We start from the raw sequence: 6,330 nt of genomic DNA, 5'->3' as shown, positions 1-6,330 counted from the left end.
TATTCGATACCTTAGAGTATCTACGTACAAGTATTCAATAGGAGCCGAAAGTCAAGTACAAGCCCTAACAAACGCCCACCCCACCCCCAGCACCGCGGGCCATGTCTTTGAACACACACCAACGAGCTGTTTCCGCCAGCTCTTGTTGTAAGGCAAACAGCCCACACCGCTGTGACCCCGGATCTGTTACTCGGTCAGTGGGTGATTGGCGAACGGGTGTTCTGGTGTGTCTTCTATTAAGTGTTTTACGGCCCTTGCGACACAATAAGGTCATATAAGTGCCGAAGGTTATAGGTGTTACAAGAGAGTAACTCACACAAAAAAGTAGAAGGAGAGATAAGGACGATAGATGTTTGATAGGAAAGAAGAAGCAAACCACACCAGAGCACCCGCCAACCACCCACAGCGGTTTGCCTTTTTTCTTATCACACGTCTATCGTCCTCATCTCTCCTTTTTGGTGTTTGTTACCCTTGTGACACCTTCCATCTTCAGCACTTATATATGACCTTATTGTGTTGCAAGTGCCATTACTAAACTAACACAAGGTCAAATCAGTTCGGAATGAGGGGGGGGGGGGATTTCAAAGTTTACTTTCACCCAACAAGTCTACAGTAACAACTTCCCCCAAAACTACCTTGCGTACCGTTACGATCTTTGACACTACAGAAGCCTCATCACTAACGTAGGCCATACAGTGAGTTAGATTTAGTAAAGGTTTTACGGCGCTCGCAACTGCATAAGACCATTTGAGCGCCAGAGGATTAGAGGTGTTACAAGAGAGTAACAAACATTTTTTAAAAAGAAGAAGGGAAGATAAGGACTATAGATGTTTGATAGGAAAGAAGAAGCAAACCACACCAGAGCACCCGCCAACCACCCACACATACAGTGAAAGCTCGGTTTAACGTACACTGCTTAAAACGTACTATCACTCCACTATCAGGTAAAACGTTCACTTTCTGAAGCCCAAAGCCCCGTTAAATATCCTTAACTCCTTTAGGCCAATATCCATGCCTCGGCTAAGACGTTCAAAATTCGCGGGTCCGACGAATGGAGAATGGAGTACATAATGCCAAGGTATTACTGTATTACATATAGATAAGACAATATAAGATAAGATAAGATGAGACAAAAACCAATTCCGTTAAGCTTGGCGTAACTCCCAAAGATTCAAGTTCATTCCATACCCCCTTAAAAAGTATTTTCTTTACAAACATAAATGCATAACAACACAAGTACAGTGGAAACTGTATAAAATGGCCAGCCATTGTAGAGGAAAAAAGAGGTTGTCTTAGACACGTGGACGTCTTACAAGGTCACTACAATGTAAAAAAAACAAAAAACACAAAAAACAAAAACACAAGGAAGGGTGGAAATGGGAAGTGTCCGTTTGTACAATACAGGTGATGGCTCGTATACAGGTGGCCATTAGAGCATGTTCACCATTTAAAAACATATCATGCACAAAGACACAAGTATTTTACAGTAGACTATTACTGTGGTAGAAGTCTTTGCTCCTGCTGTTGGTGGTTAAAAGCAATAAGGATAATCTGCCCCATATGCGCGATCAAAATGCACAATAAAAAATATTTCACTAAACTCAGTATATCCCAGTGCATGACAGACAGAGCTGTAAACCTTACACCTAACAATAAAGTGGGGGTTTTTTTGTAAGTGTATTACTGCGCTCGCAACTGCATAGGGTCATATGAGCGCGCGGGACACACCAAACATTTTCAATTGATAGGAAATTTTGAATTTTGTCCAGGTGGCGGCCGAATCCTACTCGTAATCGATTTTGGACCACCAAGGGATCTTTAACGTATGCAACTTGCACACGAGTCCTCCGAGATTTTTTGCCCTTGTCCGGGAAGGCTAGGTGCAGATATTTCCTTCCAGAAGATTTGGGATGTGGCTGAAAGACAGCAGTAAAAAGGAGCCAAGGAGTAGCAGTAGAAAGGCTGCAGAAAGAGTCACAAGCCCAGTGGAGGGGGCGAAGGAGGTGAGGTTAAAAAAGCGCAGACGAAAGCAGACGACAGAATATTGCAAGAGAGAAGGAAAGAAAGTAAAAGGAGACAATTTTAGAGAATAAAATTATTCAGTGGCTACCTGGATTTGAACACGGGGCCTTTGAATGAGAGGCAAACACCTTACTCTAGGCCACGAGAGCCCCCTAATAAAGGCACGCACTAATTATAGGCCATGCAGTATTTCCTCACCATATCGTGGTTCCTAGTTTGCCGACTAGGTACGTCGTGTTTTTTATAGCCAAAAATAAGAAAAAACCATGACTCAAGTTTTAGTGTCTTCACTGGTGAGTACCCATCAGGAATTTTACTTTTGGTAAAATTATTGACAAATATGTCCATATTGTGTTTAATTCCTAACTCATATGACCGTATGCAGTTGTGAGCGCTGTAAAACCCACTACTACTAAAATAATGTTGACCTCTCATACTGTAAGAGTATAAAGCGTTTACACATTGTATAACTTATAGTATAAGAGTGTGGGTGAGGGTTTTTAAGAGTGCAGAGAGGGTTGATAAAGGAGTAATATACTGAGTAATAGGGTCAAAATTGTCTAAGACGGCCAACCAATGTCAAGGCAAGGAGAAAAGTGGACGTACTAGAAATGTGTCTGTCTTACACAGTGTCATTATAATGTAAAACAAAACCAACAAAAAAACAGTGAGGAATTGGAAAGTGACGATTTGTACTAGTGGTCATCATTATACAGGTTTAAAGCAGGTTTGACTGTTAAATATATATAAACTCTACCGATTTTCCCCTAGAGTACAGCATGAGGTTCTGAAATGTAAATCCCACAGTATGCGTGGGGCTACAGAAGCTATGTCAGAGGGTTATTAAAAAGAAAAACAAATCTTCAATGTGACTTGGTAGTCTTTAGACAACACTGATTTTGATAAGAGTTTTGTAACACATACTTACACAAATCGGTTATATAAGTGCATGAGATTAGAGGCGGTACAAGAAAGTAACAAACAAAGAACGAGGGGGTGGAATGAGGATGATAGATGTTTAATAGGAAGGAAGTAGCAAACCACATGAGAGCACCCACCAAGTACCCACACATTCAGTATGGCATTTCATTCAATAGATTCTCCCAAGGTATGTATACCACTAGTGAATATCACTGTGGACATGTACGGCTAGCTAAAATCCTTTTTTTTTTAAATCAAGGAGAACTAATTTGCCTACTACAAGGGCCAATAACACCTACTGGGAAATTAAATTACATTAATAACTGATGTGTATACCTAGTAGGTCACAAGTAGTGTTTCTTTATTAAATCTTTCACTATTTTCAATGTCTGCCAGACATGCAGCAATGTAAAAAAATTTTTGGGACAAAAACACGTCTGAAACCAAACATTGCTTTTAAGTGTACATTGAAGCAAAGACTGACTGAGAGAGCCTTTCAGTTTTCGGAGGCCAGTGGAAGAGCAAACCAGCAAATATATACCTGTTTTATAAAGAAACTTCCCCACCAAGACAACCGATATCAAACAGAAGTGACTAAGGCAGGATTAATTTAACTGTCTTTTTCAACACTTGCCATAAATATGAAAATGACGTGCAACATCATAAGGCTAACAAGCAAGTCTGCCCAAAGAGAGAATGCTCGATGAAGAAAAGAAACAAGAAGACACAGTCACATCAACCGTGGCCTTCTTCTGGCATACTTTGTCAAACATTTTTAGGACGAATATCCTCAGGGTCATTCCACGATTGCCCATATCAATTTCTGGGGGTTCCATAAGACGTCTTTGAAACAAGACATCAAGGGACATAGATAACAATATATTTTCAATCTATTTGTGAGCCAGCATGGTGAAATCAGGCGCTCGTCAAAAAATGAACATGACAAAACTACCAGTTTGGAAATCTTTATCGAATTTTTGTTTTTTAGCTGAACAACATTGTTGTTCAATTAAGAACACATTTTGGGCGGATTTTACTGAAAAACTTTGATAAAAGGCACAAAAAATGTAAGTTTTTAGTTTCCATGGACAATCAAGCTATGGAATAATATGATTTAGGCGGCCATTTCCTTATTAATTTTACCTCTGAAACCATGCGACCCCACCTCCTTCAACTGCAAATATCTCAAATCCTATTCAAGATAAATAGGTAATTTTTTCGTGGATAGCAAGACAAATGATTAAGCTTTAAAATGATACCAATAACTCCACATGCCCAAAAATTGACGAACGACTGATTTCCCCACGTCGTGAAACATTTTGTTATTTCCTTCCTATTTTTTTTTTTTACTGAAAAATAAAGAGAGCCCAAATCATGGTTCTAATTTGGGAGCTCTCTTTTTCTTAGACTTTCTTTTACAAAACTTGAAAAAAAAATAACTAGGGCACTTGTGTAATGGCACTCACAATAAAAATGAGACACTTCATCAGCCTGTTCAAACTTTGGATTTTAAAAAATGACAGTTTCTTAATTAATCTGTGGTAAATGTTGCACATGCTCAAGAGATATCTTGAAAAAAACAACAACTCACAAAGTAGGTACAACTGTTAAAAGAATGTTTAACAGTTGTACCTACATTGTGTGTTTTTTTCTCTCCCCAGCATGCCTAAAGAGGACAGCTCGACTTACTCCATATTTTTAATTCACTTACCTTCACATTAACAATGTATTCTCTATCATCAAGTTAGCCAAGTACACAGGCAAGTGGCAACGTCTTTACAGGGGACCTGGAAAAAATTTTTTAAATTTTCTGTGTCAATGACTCTGGCAACAACAGCTATATTACGCCTGGTTTAGAACATGTATTTAAAACATCTAGATCCAAAAGATGAAAAGGAAGCCCATTGCTTCACCCACTCCTTTGAAGTTTTCCATACTTACTGAAAACCTGAACTTTTTTTCATGACGTACAGCATTGGGTGTTTCTATAGCAACATAGCAAAGAAACAGCGACCTGAATTACCAGGAATTCACCAAAACTACATGCTCAGAAGGCCATGAGTCAGCTTTCGAGCCGTGGTTATGCTAACCAAAAAGTTTTAAAAAAGCTTTGTGATGACATTCTATCCATTAATGGTACAAAATGATGTTGGTGTGCATGTTTCAATGAAAACAGAAGACTAAATATATTTTATCAAGCTGGAAAGAGCATAAGATACCATGAGTGGCTCATTAAGGCAGCACTGACTCTACATCTTCCCAAAAACTAAATGGTAATCAGGTCCAGGCGGTAGTGATCTGCCCCTTCAATCAAAACCCCTTAGTAGCTGAATGCAAACTGTTACAAAAAACCCCAAAAAACCCCTCTAAACACTATACTATACACACAACTAATAATGAGTATTGAAATCATAATCAGGAAGACTGATCAACACTTGTCAGCTCCTATCAAAGTTGGAACTCACAGACATTTCAGCCTGACATAACAAATAATCGTCAGCAAAAAGAAGTGTCAGGGTCAGGCCTATGACAAAACTCTAAAAGAGATGGAATAGTAGCCAACTATAATAATATCAGCATTCTCCAGCTTTGGCCCCAACAGTACTGGATATTGATACTGACATAGCCTAAATCGGTCCTCAGAGAAATACGCGCCTATTTTTGTGAAATTGTGAATTTTAGCCAATTTTCCACAAAAGTTGGAAAAATAATAATAGAATTTCCTTAAAAATAATCGAAACTTTCTTCCACGATTAAAAATTATAAAATAATGACGCCAAGGTTGACAATTCGTACCTGAAATAGATCTACCACTTCCTTTGTACAGGGTGCCCAGTGCCCACTTCCGATAGGATCTGGTCCGGCCGGGTCGGGATGAACGCCAAACTCGTCGCCTCAAATCAACCTGTTTATTTTTGAGGCAACGAGTCGTGCGCAATCGACTTGAGCCACGATAGCCGCTTTGCGCCATCAATCTGGCGAGCAACCCGACCCGAGCCGACCAGATCTCCCAATAGTCCTGTTTGGACAGAATCATCTTCTAGCTAGATATAGATTTAGGATCTAGAGTAAATCTATCGTAAACACGATCATCTGATTACTTAGCTTGCTTGGATCCGTAGCACCAGGTAGATAGATCTAATACATGTATAAAGATTTATGAAAGACTTTAAATCTTATACGGGCGCCCACAACGGCTGGATTGGGCCGATCGCCCGACTCGGTTGCCTGAAACTGAAAACAAACATGTTTGTTTTTGAGGCGACCAAGTCGGGCGATCGACCCCGTATTAGGCTAGGAGGGTAGACCTAGACATGAATCGATTCATCCAGAAAACCCCTAAAGTAGGGGACGTTAAAATGCCATATCTTACGCCTGGAAAAAAAG

The 6,330-nt window shown here is 39.7% G+C and overlaps 1 protein-coding gene across 1 annotated transcript in view; it reads right to left on the bottom strand.

Moving 5' to 3' along the window:
* The window catches only part of LOC100533535 (inhibitor of apoptosis), a gene marked incomplete at its 3' end in the record, with an annotated part of 41,749 nt that overhangs the window by 19,213 nt on the left and 16,206 nt on the right, over nucleotides 1–6,330 (bottom strand). Inside the window, 1 exon segment of the mRNA XM_005095504.3 lies at nucleotides 4,655–4,730.

The sequence above is a fragment of the Aplysia californica genome, unplaced genomic scaffold, assembly GCF_000002075.1.
Source record: "Aplysia californica isolate F4 #8 unplaced genomic scaffold, AplCal3.0 scaffold00105, whole genome shotgun sequence".
In the NCBI taxonomy this organism is placed as follows: domain Eukaryota; kingdom Metazoa; phylum Mollusca; class Gastropoda; order Aplysiida; family Aplysiidae; genus Aplysia; species Aplysia californica.
This window is presented reverse-complemented; position numbering and strand designations above follow the sequence as displayed.